The 20608-nt window shown below is 38.4% G+C and overlaps 1 protein-coding gene and 1 long non-coding RNA gene across 18 annotated transcripts in view; one reads left to right on the top strand and one right to left on the bottom strand.

Moving 5' to 3' along the window:
* Nucleotides 1–2373: 2373 nt before the first annotated feature.
* ARHGEF33 (Rho guanine nucleotide exchange factor 33) overlaps nucleotides 2374–20608 on the top strand; it is a 120656-nt gene continuing 102421 nt past the window's right edge. For 16 of the 17 annotated variants that reach the window (XM_045054665.1, XM_045054670.1, XM_023251936.2 and 13 more), the window contains exons 1-2: nucleotides 2374–2457; nucleotides 7899–7968. The gene's annotated coding sequence lies outside the window, so the exon portion shown is untranslated. The remainder of the gene's footprint in view (nucleotides 2458–7898; nucleotides 7969–20608) is intronic. The other variant, XM_045054662.1, reaches the window with a different exon arrangement.
* The window catches only part of LOC111559855, a 52123-nt gene continuing 34785 nt past the window's right edge, over nucleotides 3271–20608 (bottom strand). Inside the window, exons 6-7 of the long non-coding RNA XR_002741248.2 lie at nucleotides 18359–18502; nucleotides 3271–3647 (exon numbers count right to left, since the gene is read on the bottom strand). This is a non-coding gene — a long non-coding RNA (uncharacterized LOC111559855). The remainder of the gene's footprint in view (nucleotides 3648–18358; nucleotides 18503–20608) is intronic.

The following is a 20608-nucleotide window of genomic DNA, read 5'->3' as shown; positions in this document are numbered from 1 at the left end:
CTGCTGTCAGCACAGAGCCTGCTTCAGATCCTTCGTCCCCCTTTCTCTCTGTCCCTACCCCGCTCACACTCTCTCTCTCAAAAATAAACATAAAAAAAAGCATATCCGTGTGTTAAAGGAAACTATCAAGAAAATGAAAAGACAATCCACAGAATGGGAGAAAGTATTTACCCATCATATATCTGATACAGGTTTAGATTCCAGAGTATGTAAAGAACTCATACGTAAATGTATGTAAATAAAAACACAAACCCAATTAAAAAATGGGTTGAAAAGACTTGTCTTCAAAGAAGATATGCAAATATCCAATAAGCAAATGAAAAGATGCTCAACATCATTACTCTCTAGGAAAATGTGAATTAAACCTACAATAAGACAGGACTTTACAATCACAGGCTATATTGAAAAAGACACAACAAAGGTTGGCAATGATAGGGAGAAATTGGAAACTGCCAACAGTTCTGGCAGGAATGTAAAATGGTACGGTTGCTATGGAAAACAGTTTCTCAAAAAGTTAGACATGTAGTTCTCATATGATCCAGCAATTCCTACCTTGGGGACATTCCCCAAAAGAATTGGCCTGTATGGGAATGTTCATAGCAGCATTGCTCGTAACAGCTCAATATTGGAAACAACCTAACTGTCCATCAACTGATGAATGGGTAAACGAAGTGTGGGATATCCATAGAAAGGAATGTTTTCAGTCATAAAAAGGAATGAAGTACTGACCATGCTACAAGACAGATGAACCTTGAAAACATTATACTAAGTGAAAGAAGCCAGTTGCAAAAGGCCACAGATTAGCCTTTATGTGAAATGTCCAGAATAGGCAAATCCAGAGAGATAGGAAGTAGATTAGTGGTTGCTGTGGGAGGGAGGAATTGGAACGCATGGGTTTCTTTGTGGGGTGATGGAAATTTCTGGAAATAGTGGTGATGATCACACAACCTTGGGAATACTAAAAAACACTGGATTGTTCACATTAAAAGGGCAAATTTTATGTGTGGTATGTGAATTATATTTCAATTTCATCAAAAGTAGATCTATGTGTCCTCACATATTCTATGCCAAGGAACCTTCTTTACCTTGTAGATAATATAATTTAAAAATTATCAGTGCAGTATATGAAAACTACATATTAAAACTATAATAAACTACAATAAAACTACAATAAAGACCTGAGGGTTTGCTGAAACTATTTTCCAAAACTGACAAATGGTGTAAACAATGGCTTCCATATCATATTTCTTCATTCAAAATCTTATTGAAATTTGTACCTCTCAATATATCATTGCTAAATTAAAAAAAAATTCTGTTGTAATACTATAAATCTGGGTTAAAATGTTTTTTAAAATATATAAATAAAGGGGTGCCTGGGTGGCTCAGTCAGTTAAGCGTCTGACTCTTGATCTTGGCTCAGGTCATGATCTCACAGTTGTGAGAACGAGCCCCATGTCAGGTTCCATGCTGAGTGCTGAGTGTGGAGCTCTCTCTCTCTGTCTTAGCCCCTCCCCTGCTTGCGCACTCAATCTCTCTCTCAAAAATATATATATAAATAAAAGTGGTATTTGTGTTAGTTTTTCATAATCATAGATCATGTATTTAATTTCAAAAGACCCTATTTTTAACTGTTCAAAGATAAATTTTTAAAATTAGACACTTTTGGGAGTGCCTGGGTCGCTCGTGTCTGTTAAGTGTCCAACTTGGGCTCAGGTCATGATCTCACAGTTCATGAGTTCAAACCCCACGTTGGGCTCTGTGCTGACAGCTCAGAGTCTGGAGCCTGCTTCAGATTCTGTGTCTCCCTCTCTCTACCCCTTGCCTGCTCATACTCTGTCTCTGTCTGTCTCTCTCAAAAATAAACATTAAAAAAAATTAAAATTAGACACTTTTGGATTTGTTGCTTAGCATCAATTGGTATGTTTTAGAATTAAATATTATTGTATTGTAATTCATACAAATTAAGATAAAGTGAGAGGCTGTTTTCAGGGAACAGGACATATAATGTTATTTCAAAACTTCTGGAAAATATAGGAAAATACCTGTTTTACTGCAAACTAAAATTTTCATAATATTTTTCTTTAAAAGTATTTAAGGCAACAAGATATATACTTTGGTCTTAAAATCTTTAACTTTTTGATATAACTTTTTAATGCTGAAGTTTCCAGTTTTCTAAGATAACAAAGTCATTCCTTTTAAACAATTATCTTTCTTTTACTCCTTGAAACTAAATGCAGTTCAGTTGATTAGTTGATGCTAGAATTTGACCTGGAGCTTATATAATTAGAAGAGACACTAGTTTTCCTCATTTAAAAGCCTAGTTAGCATATGACAGTCTCGTTTCCGGGGAAGTCAAACCTCTCCTTTTTTTTTTTTTTTTTATATAACCTTTAAATTAATTTAGAATCCAGATAAGCCTTGATCTGAGGATGATATAACCACAGCAAGCAACATGGGGTAAGTGTGTGCTATTATGTGCTTTGAAAGGCATTGAGAGGGGAAATATTTTCATAAAAGAAGAAATCCCATAAATCCTTACTAATTTAGATTCAAACCATGCCAACATTTATTTAAGCTAGCTATTTAAAGAAATAACTATTTAAAAGTTCTAACAACTTGTAAAATATTCATATATTTTCTTGCTTAATGTTTAAATTATATCATTATCTGCCTTTGCAAGTTATCAACTAATGAAACGTTCGGGGACTAAAGAGTTGCATGTTTACATATTAATCTGAAGCGGAATTAAATTTTGATAACAATCTTAAAGAAAAAAAATGACAGGATTCTTGATTTACAAGGCAGATAAATCCAACATGTATATGCCTCTTTGGGACTAAGAATAAAGAATAAAAAAGATTAGAAATGCCTTTTGTAACACATAAAAGAGACCAAAGATTCTATCAGAGTTCACTTCTCTATGTACAGAATAATGTGTGCTGATTAATTACACAGGGACATTAGAAACTTAATTCTAACTCTTTGTGGGGTTTTGGGAGCATGATGAGAAGAACTGGGTTTCACTTGAAAGCTTTCTATTCTTTACTTAAATGAGAATAGCATTCCATTATAATTAGTAGTGTAATTATATGTGTTTTTATATGCTAAAACTAGTATTCTGAAAATATAGAAATACATCTTTTTATTACCCTTTCATCTTTTTAAATAGCTCTTTTCAATACAAAATTACATTGCTGCAAATGGTATAGCTATTTCATTGAAGGTACTTCTGAAGGATTTAACAGAAATGATCAGAAATTTATACTAGAGAAATTTTTTGACACGTTTATTCTAAACAGTTTCTATGAATTTAATTAATATCTACATTTTTGTTAATACCATGGACTCTGAAAATGCAATCTAAACCAGCCTGAAACTTCAGAGGCTTTTGAAAGGAAAATGATTATACTATTGTTAACTTTTAATACAAGTATCACATAAAAGTTAACAGGTAAATACTTTGTACAAATTTCACATACGTTTGGTTGATTTGATTTGGGACAGAACTGATGAGACTCCTTGTTTCTCTTTATTCCCCTTCCTTCCTTCTCTCTTCTCTGTATACAAGAGTGAACATCAATATAGCAGTAAACTAGTAAACTCCAAGCAATAGGCACACAAAAAAGTCTTCCTTTCTTCCTTCCTCTCTGGAAAAAAAAATTGTAAAATCACACAAAATTTTACAAACAGTATTAGGAGATTTACAGATGGTCTGAATTTTAATCTATGGACCCCAGGTTAAGAATCTTTGATTCTGAATTTAAGGACCAGAGCATGAGTTTCCCAATACTTTTCTCAGTTTCTGGATTTTTATAAAATATAAGAATCAATAATTCCTGCTAATCTTTTCTCAGGGACAATGTTGAAGGTACTGATTCTCCAACTGACCACCTCCTGACACACACACACACACACACACACACACACACACACACTTTACATGGGAATACAGTTTGTCCAATATCCATAGTTTGATAGTCACATTACTGCTGCTTGTCCCTAATGACTTGATTAATTGATTAATCATTTGTGCTTTCAAGAGTGCCAGAAATCACCTTGGGAACCATGGAAGAAAAAAATCCTCATTATTTTATCTGTAAGGTGCTTTCTTCTCAGTGCCCCAAATAAAATGAACTGAACCATGAATTGCTAAATATTACAGAGGACACTCTTCTGATTATTTTGTTATCTGCTCCTCCCTTTATTGAGAAAGGAGAGGTAGTAGATATTAACACCCTTTTAAGTCTTCCTAAAATAATCAGAAAAATAAAAAGAGAAATTGGCAGCCGAGTAGATGCTCAAATTTGTTCATCGGAGGACATCTCTAGAATTTATCCCCTGGGAATGAGGAAGTAGTGCTTTAGGATTTCGTGGGGTGGAGGTTAGTTATCTCAAAGCTCTTTGAGAATACAATGCGCTTATATGGGTCTGTGCCAGCTCTTTCCATGTTTCCTCAGGCTATGCTGGCATGGTTTTAAGCGAGCAAGGAAGAGGCAAATGTTAGCAAATTCTTATATTCTCTAGAAAGCTTCCTCTTTCTCTTAAATTTTCACTGGATTCCTAATGGAATGTGTGGGTGGACGGGGTGGGTAGAGATGGCACGTAAGGGTGGTAAAGGGATAACTGGGGAGAAGTGGAAAAGCTTTACTGTGTAAGGTAGCCTGACACCTGCTATTCACCATAATACCTGGGCAGAGGATGCACAATGGGAAGGAAGGGATGATTGTATTTCTTTGCTAAGATACTTTTCAATACTCTTTCCCCATCTACCAGTTATTCATGCACTCCCCCATTGACATCTAAGGATAATAGAAGTTAAGGTTCTGATAAAATTGTAGAACCAGAAAGTTCATTATTACAGCATATTCAGCCTCCTTTTAGTTTAATTCAAATAAGTGTAATTTTAAAAATTTCTTAATGGGTATATTCTTCACATCTGACTCTGAGAATTACAATCCAAATCTTTTTCCTAGGCAACGTACACATTTAGCTCATGCAGTAATCTCTGAAATGTTGCTTCTGTGTCTTCCTGTCCTTTCTAATGGTTGCTTCTCTAATTCAGAGCATCTTTACCTCCTACTCTCTACTCACCGGCCTCTTTGCAGCTGGTATTTCCTGTGTCATGCCTTTTTTAGGAGGCATCTTCTTACTGAAGTCACATGATGGGCCTACTCTCTTGTTTAAAATCTCTCAGTGACTCCTCATTCTCTCCACTGCAGAGCAGGCTCCCAAAAAGATATTCATGGTCCTGTATCTGTCCTCAGTCTACCAGTCTAGTGTTTCCTCCTCCTCTACCCTTCACACTCCGTAGAATCTCCAGATGCACCTATGCCTTGTGACTTTCTACCTCTGTTCCTTTGCTGCTCCTCTTTTAACCATTTCTACATATTGTTCAAACCGTAGTTCAAATCTTATCTTCTTCATGAAATTTTCCATAATCCCCACAACTGGAACTCATCCTTTTTCCTGTGAAAGTTTTAGGCACCTTATATTTTTCTTCTTGCATTTCTTACTGCCCATCACATGCTGTAGTTACTCATGTGTCTCCTTGAAGGAGGAGTAATGTCACCTTTCTATTTCTCCTACTGCCTGGCACAGGGCTTTTTACATGATATGTGCTTAATAAATGCTTGCTCCATTGAAATGAACTATTTTCCCTTTAATCCACAAAAAGCTAAAAACTTAATTTTAGCCAAACTTCCTTCTTTCTTACCCAATAGAATGGCCCCATTTTTCAAGTTCCTATCTGAAGAGCTCAAATGAGTGTATAAAATTCAAAATGTGGGTGTTGCAAGGGAGGAAGGTAAAAACAAGGACTGGAGTGACACTTTAGAGGCTTCTGAAGAGTGGAGAATTCATTGTTAAGTAGAAGGGACGCACAGGCTCAAAGGAGAGAAAACTTTCAAGAATTAAAAAAGCTTCTTGGTTCAAGACTATTTCCTAGAGGGCCAGCATCTCAGGAAGTTTGGGTTCATCTGTATATGATGGAAAAGCAAAAGAATAGTGGCTTAAACAAGCTAGAAGTTTATCTTTTACGTTAAAAAAAAAAAAAAAAAAAGCTCAGGGGTGCCCGGCTGGCTCAGTCAGGAGTCAAGAGTCAGTGACTCTTTCCTGCTTTGTCAAAGATTAGTTGGCCATACGTTTGTGGGTCTAGTTCTGGGGTTTCTATTCTATTCCATTGGTCTATGTGTCTGTTTTTGTGCCAATACCATGCTGTCTTGATGATGACAGCTAAGAGTCAGTGACTCTTGATGACAGGGTTGTGAGTTCAAGCTGTACATCGGGCATGCAGCCTACTTAAAAAACAAAACAAAACAAAGAACAAACCCAGAGGTAGGCAATCCAAAGCTGTTAGAGCAGGTCCTTGTGGGAAGGATCCTGGTTCCTTCGATCCTGTTCTTCTGCTGTCTGTAGTGCCTCCCTCTTGGTCCAGAAGGTTGCTCAGACTTCCCTGGCTCATTTGCATTTGGACAGCAGGAAGGAAAAGTAGGAAGAAAAAGATGTGTTCTCTCTTTTGAGGAGACTTCTCAGAGATCACTGTCATTATTTCTACTACTTCAGGGGTAGAATCTATTCTTGTGGTTATACCTAGCAGTGAAGGAGAAGGGGGAATGTAGTTTTTTAACTGGGTTACTAAAGAAAAAGGAACACTGGGTGGCAATGAGCAGCATCTGACAGAGCAAGTATCAGGCCTTACATTGTCCCTTATATTCCTTCAGGGCAAAGAACAGCATTATGCCCCAAAAGGAACATTTTTGAAAAATTTTTGTAATGTGTATTTATTTTTGAGAAAGAGAGACAGAGAGGAGGGGCAGAGAGAGAGGTAGACACAGAATCCGAAGCAGGATCCAGGCTCTGAGCTGTCAGCACAGAGCTTGATTGCAGGGCTCCAACCCACGAACCGCGAGATCATGACCTGAGCTGAAGTTGGACACTTAATCGACTGAGCCACCCAGCCTACCCCAAAAAGGAACATTTTAAGAAAATTTTCTGTAAAGTTAAAAGGAAAAAAAAAAGAGCAGACCAAGCTGGAAATAAACATAGAGTCTCTTTGGATATAGGAGCGAACCTTGACAAAATGATGACGGTGACAAAAAAAAAAAAAAAAAAAAAAAGACAAAGGTGGCCAAGTAAGCCTTTGGTCCCCCAAGGGCCCACATTCCAGTCTCTGGCCCCCAACCTTCATCTCCTTTCATCCTCACATCTGCATTGTTATTGTTATTATGCCAATTATACAGATTAAGAAACCAACGCCCAGAAAGATTCTGTCACTTGGCCAAACTTCCCAAGGAGTTTCAGATAATGAAAAATAAATAGAACATATAGCTGGGTTGAAACCCGCTGTATTACTCAAAAAAAAAAAAAAAAACCCATATACTCATAGGGTATTTTCCAAATGGGTTTCCACTTAATTTTAACCGTGGATCACCTCAATTAGCCCCAGCAGAAAAACCTATTACAAACCTATTCCACTTGTCACTTGAAGTAGGTGATTTCATTTAATGTGGGATGCTTAGGAAAAGCTCTACATTTGTGGCTTTCATTATTTTAGGGTCAGATGAACTGCTCTGAATGTTGGAGTACTTCAGCTGATTTGAAATACATACAAATTTATTTTTATTAGTCAATAATAGTTGAGCTCATTTGTATTTGTCAATAATAGTTGCGTTAATAATAATAGTTGAGTGCCTACTCAACACCAAGCGACTGAAAAATGGAAAGACTCAAAGAAACAAGAACTTTTACTTTTTACTTGATATGTTATTAAATGATTAGAATTTTTTAACAGCAATCTATTGAATATACAATAAAAACCTTTAGTTATAAAATTATTAAAACAAAGGGTGGTATAAATTACAAGGTACCTATCATTATCAATGGCATTTTATTTCTTGTAGAACCTCTAGAAAAATCAGAAAGACTTCACAAAACATGGTGTGATGTCTACTGGTGGAGACAGGCCACGAGGTGAGTGAATATTTCAAAGAACCTGTTTCTAGTAACCACACAGATGAACGGAGAGCTTAGCTTAAACCAGTGTCCTTGTACTTTATTTATAAATGTAAATGTAAACATTTATAAATTTCTTAAGAATCTTGTAACTCCTCTTTGTTTAAAAACAAGCAAATATATCATGGGATTCCTTATTAGTTAGCAATCAGAGCTAACAGCCACCTTATAAACCAGCCATGTTACATCAGACTTTTACCAAATGTATGAATGCTTACAGTATTGAGACAATAGTGAACTATATTTTCATTGAGTTCTATTGTGGATGTCTTTGGGCAGGGCAAAAAAAAAAACAAAACAAAACACCTAAAGGACAACAAAATTTGCATTAAACTAATATTTACTGAGTCCCTACTTCATACTAGGCTTTGTAACGTGATAACTATGTGGGATAGGTAAGTATTAACCTCATGTTACAATTGAGGATGTGTAGGCTTATAAAGGGTAAGTAACATTCCCAGGGGCACAACACTAAATAAGTAGCAGATGTGTAATTTGAAGTTAGATGTCTCATGAATTTAAGGAGAAAGTCCTATGGTTTAAAACATTATTTGTAAGTTTCAAAACTAAAAAGCACACATTATAAAACAAACTTGATCAAGACAGAAGAACATAAGTATGAAAGCCCATCTCACCCCTAGCCCGTTCCCCTTTCCAAGCATAACCACTGCTACTAATTTGGCATAAATGTTTCTATATTTTTCCTTTTGACTAATGTACTTTTTACTGTATCACACTTCCTGTCTGCTTAAAAACATCAATGAATGGAGGAGGTTGAATTTACTATATATCTACTAATATAAACGTCTACCTCTAAATAGTAACTGAAATGTTGAGGTGCCTGGGTGGCTCAGTTGGTTACACAACCGACTCTTGATTTCAGCTCAGGTCATGATCTCGTGGTTTGTGAGTTGAAGCCCCACATTGGGCTGTGCACTGATGGCATGGAGCCTACTTGGGATTCTCTCTCTCCGTCTCTCTACCCCTCCCCTGCTCCCCCCCCAAAATAAATAAATAAACATTAAAAAAAATAACGGAAATGTTCATTCATCTAACATTAGCCATCTAATTGTAGAGATTCAAAGAAGTATAGAACTGACTTTCTGATTCCTAGGGACTCTTAGTCTAGTGCAGTGTTCTTAGTTTGGTTGTGAGAGGGTAAATATGGACTTTGTTGAGAGTCTTATGTGAGCTCTGAATCTTCTCCCAGAAGAAAATGAACCCCCATAAAATTCTGCCTATAATTCAGGGGATTCACGGACACCCTGAGAGTATATGGACCCTTGCCTTTTGTAGAAGTAAGATTTTTAAGTGAATACTTTCACATAAATACCATGTGAACATAGTATTTCTGGGGACAAAACCCTAAGGCAGCACAAAAAAAGCAAGGGCTTACCTTTAGCAAGGCATGTCAAGAAAGACAGGGAAGAGTGGTACTTGCACTGACTTTGACAGACACAGGAGCTAACCCAGAGTAAGGGAAGGATGTCCACCGAGGAACAACTTTATAAAGCCCAGAGGCTAGAGAGGCTAGAAAAGACAGGGAACCACAAGACTGTCTCTGTGATAGGAGCCCTGACAGTGACTGACATAGATGCCAGATGAAGGTAGAGGTCCACTGCATGAGGACGTCTGAACTTTAGGAGTCACTGAAGGATTCTGATTAAGATTTTCATAGGTAGGTAAGAAGCCTATAATTAATGTATGATTGAACAAATGAACATGGGACTAATAAGTTAGATGATAGGATAATAAGTTAGATGATAGAATAAGGTAGAAAAAAGAGATAAGACCACTTGATTCAGACTTGTTGGAGGATCAGTGATGAAACCATATGCTATTAAAAAGATATGTTGCTAAAAATCAGATGGAATTCATTGCAAAGTCTTTGGTTTTGCAAAGGAGATTGGGAGAACGAAGCTCGGAGATGGCGTGTGTAAGATAAAATTCAAAATTTGGGCAGCAGTTTGCGCCCTCAATGCAGGGAGTCCCATGTAGAACCAGACTAGTGTCAGTCACTCAGGGTATATCACTCACTTCTGGTCTGCACACCCCCTGCCTTCTGCATGGACTCTAGTAACTCCTGGTGGACTGTTCACTTTCCTAGCAACTCTTCCACCTGCAAAGAGTAGCAAAGAGAGGAGGATAAAATCAGTTGGTTTCAGTATTTCTACACTGAGTATATGTATTTCTTTTATTATTATTTTTGTAATTTAGGTTTCAAAGTAATACAACCAGAGCAAGGCTTACAAATAATTCCATAGCTAGTTTATTTCTTTTTGACTCTACCTAACCTAATATACCCAGGTAAAAATCCATCTGTAGTCTTGCCTCCTACTGCTTGGCAGTGGCTTCATAACTGAGGAAAGACTATAATGTCTCAAGGATATTTACTTGATAAATATTTATTATTAATTAAAATTTTACTTATTAGATGTTGTAGGAGCTTTGAAGACTAAACTTACATATATATTGAATAGGCACTTTTGTGTGTATGATGGATCATATGTATATATATATATATATATATATTTTTTTTTTTTTTTTTTTTTTTTTTTTAATACAAAGAAGCATTTGGTCTTTGCCAAAGGGTAGTTGCTCCAAAAGATTTCCTGGTCCATATGTTTAGACAGTGAATTTATGTTAAAGCAGAATTTATAATTTTAGGTAAAATAGCATTGACTTTTCCAGCTTGCCTTTTCTAGCTTATTAATTTAAAACAAAAATGTATCTCCTTGCTATTACTATGAATAAATAAAGTTCTGTACTGTTTTCTTTTTCCCTCAGCTTTAGTGAGGAATAACTGACAAATGAAATTGTAATGTATTTAACCAGCTGATTTGTTATATGTATATACAATGAAAGGATTTCCCCCATTGAGTTAATTAACACATCCATCACCTCACATATTTACCGTTTTTTGTTTTGTTTTGTTTTGTTTTTTGGTTTTTTTTTTTTTTTTTTTGTGAGAACATTAAGTTCTACCCTCAGAAAATTTCAATTATAGGGGCACCTGGCTGACTTAGTAGGAAGAGCACCTGACTCTTGATCTCAGGGTTGTGGGTTCAAGTCCCATGTTGGTTATAGAGATTACTTAAATAAATAAACTTTTTAAAAAAAGGAAAATTTCAACTATACAATACAGTATTATTAATTATAGTCACTATGTTATACATTAGACCCTCAGACTTTATTCATCTTATAGCTGAGAGTTTGTACCCTTTTACCAATCTCTCCCTATTGTTGTTTGCTTTAGGGAAAAATAATCATTAACCATCAACATCCTCTGGAATTGAATTAAATTCAACTCAAACTTGTGTTGAGCATTCATCACAAAACATTCTCAAACTTCACGTCAGAGGAACGTGAACAAATAATATAAATGTATTCACCTTTAAAAGCCAAGCTAATTTTTGCATGCCCCTCTATAAAATATCTCAGCATTTAAGAATGTATATTTTTAAGTTGCGTATTGTTAAGTAAAATTGCCAAATAAGGAGATGATCTATATTTATCCTGAGGCTTAAAGTCCAGCTCTCTAGTTTGGTAAGGATTCACTGTACCCACTGGGTACAATGGATATGAATAAGAAATGGTCCCTGCCCTACTGGGGCTGACAGTATCCCACGGGAATCAGACAGAAAGACTGTAGCCTACAATGCCTAGCAGGGAGAGATACTAACAGTATAGTGTGAGAATGTAGTAGAAGAGAGGTTGACTAAAGATGACTTGGAAGATCAGGGCAGGCTTCATAGAGAAAGGTGCTTGAATTGAGCCTTGAAGGATGAGAAATACTTCTTCAGGCAAGGAAAGATACTTGAAGCATAACGAATGGGATAAACAAAGGTACAGAGCCCAGTGTTTGATGAAATGCATGAACTGTGACCATCTACACATCTATACCGCATATACTAACTACTATAATGTTTCATTTTAAATACTATGAAATAGAGAAACAAATCAAGTAAGTTCAACTGGTTCAGTTGATAGCTGCTACAAGTAGCAACATTATATCAGCTAGTGTCTGGTTGGCACAGGGACACATGGGGAGCCCCACCCATGCAGCCTCTCCAAGGTTCCAGACCATTGTGCTGGAAAGGAGATGACGAGATTGTGATTTGCAGAGCCAATGAGCTAGAGTTAGTGAGAAGGGGCTCCTAAGATATAAAATTAAGGATCAAGACACCTGAGGCAGGCTAAAAATCTGATACTCATTCAAACGGATTTACTATCAATTTTCAACATTTGAATAAAGGACAAGCTGATTCCTTCATGGAGGAAGAGCGAAAAATGAGGCCCCTGAAGGGCAATACTTGGCCTCCCATCCAGAATCAATAGCAGCTCAGCTGCAGCCTCACTCTACAGCTCTCAGCAAAACATTTTACTAGGAAACCGGACTCACCTTTCTTAGAAGGCTTTTTGGTGACCATTTGTTGCTACTTAAGACTGCATCTAGGGGGCGCTTGACTCACTCAGTCAGTAGAACATGTGACTCTTAAATTCAGGGTCGTGAGTTCAAGCCCCAGGTTGGTTGTGGAAACTACTTAAAAAAAAAAAAAAAAAAGAATTATGGGACGCCTGGGTGGCTCAGTTGGTTAGGGTGTGGGACTTCAGCTCAGGTCATGATCTCATGGTTTGTGGGTTCGAGCCCCCCTCTTCTTCAACTCTGGTCGGGCTCTGTGCTGACAGCTCAGAGCCTGGAGCCTGCTTCAAATTCTGTGTCTCCCTCTCTCTGCCCCTCCCCCGCTCAAGCTCTATCTCTCTCGCTCTCTCAAAAATAAATACAGATTAAAAAAATAAAAAAGATTAAAAAAAAAAAGACTGCACGTAGGACAGCCCATCACCCCCATCCCCAAACACACCCACGTGCCCGTACCCACACACCCTCATAATGTTGATCAAGCATTCCTTTCAATCACACAGGATACTTTCCTTGAGAGAAGTCCTGACAAACATAGTTTTCTCCCTCTCCCATTTCCAGAGCTCTGTTACTGCCTCTGCTAGACTGGTGCATGCCGGTCCTTCATCTGGCTGTAACTGGTGTTCAGGCCCTGCTGGTTGCTGGGGGCTCCCCCATGCCACAGCTGGACGGAGGCTGCCTGCAGAGGCAAGCTCCAGAATCTGGCTCCTGTGGTGGTAACCAGGGCCTCTGAATGACTCACTTTATTATTTCTGTCCAAACAAGAGCTTAGGATTTAGTCAAGTCACTTAACCGCGTGACCTCATTTTCTTCATTCCTGAAGCAACAGGGTTTGGCCGGCTGATGTCAACGTAATCCTTCAGTTCTGATTTTCTTTACCACTATATGCTTCATCTTTAGTTTGTGCTGCAAGTAATTCTGGTTTGGTTTGGCTTGGTGTCTCCAAACTATGATATTGGTTCATTCATTTATTTAACACCTATTTACTTGAACCTATTCTATGCTGGATCTTGTGTCAGACTTCGGAGAATGCAGAGTGAATAAAACTGCCCATGCCCTAATGAACTGGAGGTTCAATGGGTCAAGATGGTCAACGAACGATAAATAGATAGCGCTGTCATTTGCTGGGAAATGCATCCAGAAAAATGAGGCAATGGAAGAGAGATGGGCAGTGGAGGCCGGGTCCTGCTCTTAACATGTGGTCAGGGAAGGCCTTTCTAATAAGGTGACGAAAAGCCCTGGAGCCTTTTTATCCTTGCTATATGATTATGGGATATTGTAAATTTGAGAAGACCTTGAAGTTGCCAAGAGATAGGAACGAAATAGGCCCTGGTGGAGGTGTGTAAGAGTTTGGGTTTCAATCTAGCTTTCCCTTCTCACATCTTTCGTGTCCTAAGATTTTCACCAATGAGCTTCTCTCGCTTCTGTGAGTCTAAACATTCTATTTCAGCATTTGAATGATTTTTCAAATGTACTGCATCTACCTATTTATCTCATTTTTCCCCCCATGGGAATTACGGCTATTAACAATGAAGTAAAAAAGCTTTGATAATTGAATTTACAGGAATTTACCAAGCAGGGATTTGTTTTGCATGTGAATTTTGCATCCAGATCTTCAGTATTTTTCTCTTCAGCTCCACAAACCACAGCCTAGAGGAAGGACCCCACCTAAAGAATGTGTGGGAAGGAGGTAAAGAATCAAGGACTAGATTGGAAATACTGCTTTCAAAGGGTGGGCCTCCCCCCCGCCCTGCCCCAGATTCATCTTGCATCTGCTGGCTCCTTTACTGCCTATAAGGTGATTTGCTTTGGAGGAGGCTGGAAGTGTGGGTCCCCAAGCAGATGAATAGCAGACACTGCAGGCTGAAGGCAGGTCCTGTGGATGTTTAAAGAAAAGAAGTGGGCAAACCCCAGGTAGTGACGTTGCTAAGGTGCATTCCAAAGTGGGTTAAGGATGAAAAGGATTCACTTTACCTCTAAATCCAAAACATTCTAGTCTAGTGTGTGTGTGTGTGTGTGTGTGTGTGTGTGTGTGTGTGTGTATGTTATATGTATAATAATAATATATAAGATTATATATAATATAGAATATATAATTATATATTCTATATATAGAGATAATACATAAATATAGAATATATAAATATATAACATATAAATATATAATATATATAATAATATATATATAATCTAATTCTAATCTTATTTTAATTAAATATATATCTGACAGGGGCTAAGCCACTACAGATCATCTACTTTTGACCCTGTAACTCTGAAAATGCCCTCTAAGGCTGAGATAGAGCCGTAAATCCCTCTGTTCCACTATCCCAGCCTGGATTTCCTGTGGCCAAGTTCTTCCTCCCTTAGTCTCTACATCCGTGACTACTGATTATCAGATTTTTAGGTAAGAGAGCACTTAGCCAATTAATTACTAATAGTTGATTACACCTAATTAACACATTAGATTACGTGCTAAATAGTTATCATTGACAGTGTTTGGCAGTTTTGTCATCTTATTGAACAAGCTTTTATTGAGATTCTACTCTATGTAAGAACATAGAATGGGCACCAAGGATCCCAAGAGGTAGAAGAACTAATCTCTTTTCTCAAGAAGTTTATAATCTATTTAGACAATGAGATTATTTATGTAAGATAAATAACAGGAGAAAGTCATGGTTTTGGTTCCAATTGAGTTCAGAGGATTCCAAGAAAGGAGGGCTAATTTACTATTGGATTGAAGGAGGAATTTCCAGAGGTTATGGGCCTGAGTTAGACCTCAGGGAATGAGGAAGGATTTGACAGTTGGGGTAGGGTGAGGAGGGCAGACAAGGCAGAAGGAATGGGAGAGACAAGGCAGGAATGTAGGTGATGAATTAACTCAGAAGGCTGGAATTATCCCCTACAGGTTGGAAACAAGGTTGGAGAGGAAGGTCAGGGACATTGTGGAGGACCCTGAAAAAATAATTTATGTATTACATTTTATAACTCAAGTTTTTGAGAAGGAGTAAGAAACGACCAACGGAAAATAATCTAGTAGTGGCCTAGAGTGTTGAGTAAACTAATTAGGACGCTCCTACAGAGGTTTAGGCACAGAGGAGTCAGGGTTGAAACAAAGAGGTAACATGAAAAGCAAAGGAGGAAATTTAAGAAATCTGACAAAGAAAGACTCAGAAGGATTTTACTTCCTTTAGACTGGACAGGGAGAGGAAGTTCATTCGGAGGTCTTGAGCCTGGGTCAATGGTAGTGCTAATGACAGAGCTAGAGGAATCTGAAGGATGAGGCTGGATAGGTTAAGATGACCAGTGTGATAAAAACAGCTTGAGGGGTGCCTGGGTGGTTCAGTCGGTTGAGCGTCCAACTTCGGCTCAGGTCATGATCTCAGGGTCTGTGAATTCGAGCCCCGCGTCGGGCTCTGTGCTGACAGCTCAGAGCCTGGAGCCTGTTTCAGATTCTGTGTCTCTCTCTGTCTCTGACCCTCCCCCATTCATGCTCTGTCTCTCTCTGTCTCAAAAATAAATAAAAAACATTAAAAAAAATAAAAAAAAAAACAGCTTGAGTTTGAGGTGACCATGGAACAGCCAAGTGCAAATATTCATTGGAAAGAAATATAACAACCAGGGATATTCATTTAGCAGGGGGAAAAAAAAAAGATCAGAAGAAAAGCCAGTTTTGTTTCTTTCCCTCAAAATTAAGACCTGAGTACTAGGGGCACCTGGCGGGCTCAGTTGGAAGAGCATGCTACTCTTGAACTTGGGGTCATGGATTTTAGCCCCACAATGGGTGCAGAGATTATAAATAAATAAATAAATAAATAAATAAATAAATAAACAAACAAACAAACAAAAAACCCAAAACCAAACCAAACAAACAAAACGACCTGAGTACTAAAAAACAGCCCAAACTGCATACTGAAAGAATTAAGGATTGGGAAATTATAAACTACTTAACATAATTCCAGTTGGGGTTATAGTGGGTTTTTTGTTTTGTTTTCATTTTGGTTTTTTGGTGTTTCAGACTGAACAAAAAAACAATTATGGGAGGCTGTGGGGACTGAGGGGCTGGGGAAGGGAGGCCACCGGTTGCTATATCACCATGTTGCTAAGTAATATTTGGAGATACCCTGCTAGATTTTATTTATTATTATTATTTTTTTAATTTTTATTTTTTGTTTTTTACCCTGCTGGATTTTAATCTCAGCATTTTAGAGCTCCAAAGACTTTGAGAGCCTCCTTGGACTAGATCTGAGAAAATGGAAGCCCAGACTCTCGTGGCTTCCTCTTGGCCCTGCCGAGTGAGCAGTCAGGGTCGGATCTCAGTCCAGTGTTCTTCCCATTTCTTGACCCTGCCAATCAGCAGGTCAAGATCTGGGGGGAACATTTTTACATTGATCCATGGTGGGAAGCCTTGGTGAAAATGTTCAGATTGCATGATTGAAAAGCAAAATGGATGGTCTGTGAAAGGCACTAAGTCCCCAGCATTGGAGGTGGAAAATGATGTGGCTCAGCATGTGTGTGCCCCTCTGTTAGACTGATTTGCCTTCAGGTAAGGGAATCATTTTCAAATGACATCAGGACAGGATGAAATGGGCATAATCTGTGCAGGGAATGATTTCCTTATAGTATGTTTAGGCAGCCCTGGAATAGATTTCAAGTGAGATTGTTCACTGTGTTTCTATATACAGTATATTCTTCAAGGTTCTGAAGGATAGGATTGCTATCTAACTCTCCGGGATGGGAGAAGTATGTAGTTGTTTGGAGACAGGAGGATGGAGAACTTCTATGTTTCATTTACTTACCCTTGTCCCAAGTTTTTCCCAAAAGGAAATTGAAACAGTGCAACAAGAGATTTAGGAATCAGTATATATAGCTTCTTAGCGAAACCAGTCCCAATGTGTTCTGGTCTCTTTATGGAATATTTCTAGACCTCTCCACTTTGCGCCAAACTTTCCAGATATTGGTAAGAAATGGTAAGAAAGTACTCAGTGATTGGGTTCAGTATGCTTTAGCTCTAGGAAGGCCATGTATGAAACAGGCTGAAATGATTAAAGAAACAATAAAACTAATGATGAATTTACATTTTTTCATCGATGAACAAAAATATTGAATGCGTCTTATATCGAGGTTAATATGTTGTTGGACTCTAGTCATAACAGGTTATAAGATGATCCTTGCCTTTGTGAGGATAGGTGACAGTTGAGGAGAATAGGTGACGTCAAGGCAGGCTTATGAAGGGTATAATTGCCCTTTGAAGGTTGAGTGGGATTTGGGTTGGCAGAGTGCAGAGGGTTTTAAGGCAGGGGAAAGGCAGGGACTGAGATCCTCAGGTATAAATGCATAGACCAGTTGTGCAGGGAGAATGTTGTCGTTTTTTAGTGGCTCAAGAACATCACTGACTCCTGTCAATGGTGCACGAGCTGGGGGCTATTCTTCTAACTGAAGTTATAGATTTGCAGGGTTTGTCTATGATTTCCAACTTCTGGAGCTCCCTGGGAGGTAATGAGAAATTACAGTCATTCTCAAGATTGGACTTGCTCTATTCTCCTTTCTAGCAGTTCTGAAAGTGCCAAAGGCAGATCCAAATTGGATGTGTCACTTTATCTGAACTATGAAAAAACTTCTCCCAGGAGAGGCAGCGGTAACCTGGTTTCCCCTCTTACCTAAAAAGGCTTTGGTGACTGATGATCTATTTCACAAGGTACTACTAACTCAGTCACGTGATCCAGCTCTTGTGAGGCCCGCTGCTGTCTCTGCCTCAGCAGGAGGAATGCTTCCTGAGGACTAGCTGAAGTTGGCCACGTTGATAGACCCCTCTGCTAATTAGGGTCATCCCTAGGGCTGGAGGGAGCTCTCTCTGGGGCTCAGGCTCTTTCCTTCACAGCTCTCCCAGGAGCCTCTCTTGCCCTTCCCATTTTCCCAGGCAGGACCAACCTGGTGAGAATACAGCGACAGTCACTTCCTCTTCCTTTGAAGTACGCATTTGCCTTGCACTGGGGCCACACTGTTCTCTCCATCTCTTGCAGAGTGTCTCAGAGAGGCTCTGAACTTCAACTCAGATGAATCCAGGGAGAGAGCCTGTTTGAAAGGTTGAAATTAAAGTGAGTCAAACTGGGATAAGAAAAGAGAGAGGGCGCATTTTCCTAACCAGACCCATACTATAAAGCATTCAGGTTCACGAAATTGGGTTCTGGCACATTTATGTATGTCAGTCAATAAAATGAGTCAGAAGAGCCCCTGGAAGTAACAGGGTCGGAAACTCTTGGTACGTTTTGATGTCTTAAATGACATGATAAGTTAAATTTAAATTTTAATTTTAAAATAGTTATCTCTAACCACTGGGTTGTTGTGTGTGCGTGTTAGCATGCTGGTGTTCTTTGTTTTCTGATTGACATGTTGACACATGGCAGCTCAACCAAATAACTATCCTGACTGATATTAGGGTAAACAAACAACTTAATGCCCCATGGAGTGGAAGTGGAAGGATCTCTGTTATTCCATATTCTTTTTTTTTTTTTTTAATTTTTTTTTCAACATTTATTTATTTTTGGGACAGAGAGAGACAGAGCATGAACGGGGGAGGGGCAGAGAGAGGGAGACACAGAATCGGAAACAGGCTCCAGGCTCTGAGCCATCAGCCCAGAGCCTGACGCGGGGCTCGAACTCACGGACCGCGAGATCGTGACCTGGCTGAAGTCGGTCGCTTAACTGACTGCGCCACCCAGGCGCCCCAATTCCATATTCTGATGTAAAGAACCTCTGTGTGCTCTTGATCTATGGAATCACCCACTCTTTGCCCTCTTCTCACTGGCTTTGGGTGCTCTGAGGTTGCTGGCAATGGTGAGCTTCAGTTATAATTCGTTTTGGTGTGGGACCATTCGTCAGGAGATCCTGCTCTATCCTGGTTCCAATGGTGGGCACAGGGGATACATCCTGCCACTAAAACTTTGCTTGATGGGTTTTCCCCCCTAACAAAAATTACCTCCAGGCTAAACCCTTGTTCTATGTAACAGTAATTCTTTTTTGCTTATGTGAAGCATGTGTGGGAAAAAGCATGCTTCTCTTGTGGTACTGGATGAGAATTCAGTTCATTTCCATGAATATTCATTGATGATGTGCCCAAAATGGCACAAGGAGCTGGGGATACAAAGATGAATAAGACCACCACTCTGCTCCCAGGTTGCTCACAGTCTGGTGAGGAGACTAGCGCTCATGCAGTTAACCAAGGATGTGATGATGGCCTTATGACCTGGTCAGTGGCAGGGCTGACCTTTTTCTAGCAACACCTATATTTGGGAAAATGGGAAAGACCATTTTCAAAATAAGACTGCTTATTTTTTTTCTTGTTCAGCTAATTTTTTAAAATTTTATTTTATTTTTAAAAATTTGTATCCAAATTAGTTAGCATATAGTGCAACAGTGATTTCAGGAGTAGATTCCTTAGTACCCCTTACCCATTTAGCCCCTCCCCCCTTCCACAATCCCTCCAGTAACCCTCTTGTTTGTTCTCCATATTTAAGAGTCTCTTATGTTTGGTCCTCCCTCCCTGTTTTTATATTACTTTTGCTTTCCTTCCCTTGTGCTCATCTGTTCTGTGAATAAGACTGCTTATTTTGAGGGATGTCTGGTGGTCCTATATTTTAATTCTTTAATTTATTGCCTTTGCCACCATAAGTTGCTATGTATTCAATAATGATTTGATGATTGTATATATTTTTGGAAGCAGGTATAAAAATTACATTATCATTGAGGTATCCTCATTATAAACACTTGCATCTGTGCCCAGGTATTGTGAAATTTGCTTTATCTCCTTACCATTTTGCTTCTAAGGGTCACACTGTGCTTTCTTTCCTTTCTTGAATTATGTTGATTAATGAACTGTATTAATAGATTTGTAAGCATCCAGCCATTTTTACACTGTAGAACGAACTCATGGTATTGTAATTTTGCTTTCAGACATTTTATTTAGAATATTTGTATTTTATTTATTTAAGCTATCCTAGAGTAGCTTTGGTATCGGAATCTCATGGGATGGATTTCGTGATTTACATATATCCTATTCTCTGATACAGATTAAATACTACAGTCACTGTTATTACAGAAACTTCTTGTGATATTATCCTGGATTATTTCTTATTTGAAGCATAGACATTTGACACCCCTCTTTCAATTATCTTCTCTAAA

Source organism: Felis catus, chromosome A3 (assembly GCF_018350175.1).
Source record: "Felis catus isolate Fca126 chromosome A3, F.catus_Fca126_mat1.0, whole genome shotgun sequence".
Lineage (NCBI taxonomy): Eukaryota > Metazoa > Chordata > Mammalia > Carnivora > Felidae > Felis > Felis catus.
Note: the sequence above shows the minus strand (reverse complement) of the source record. Positions and strands in the feature narration are given on the sequence as shown.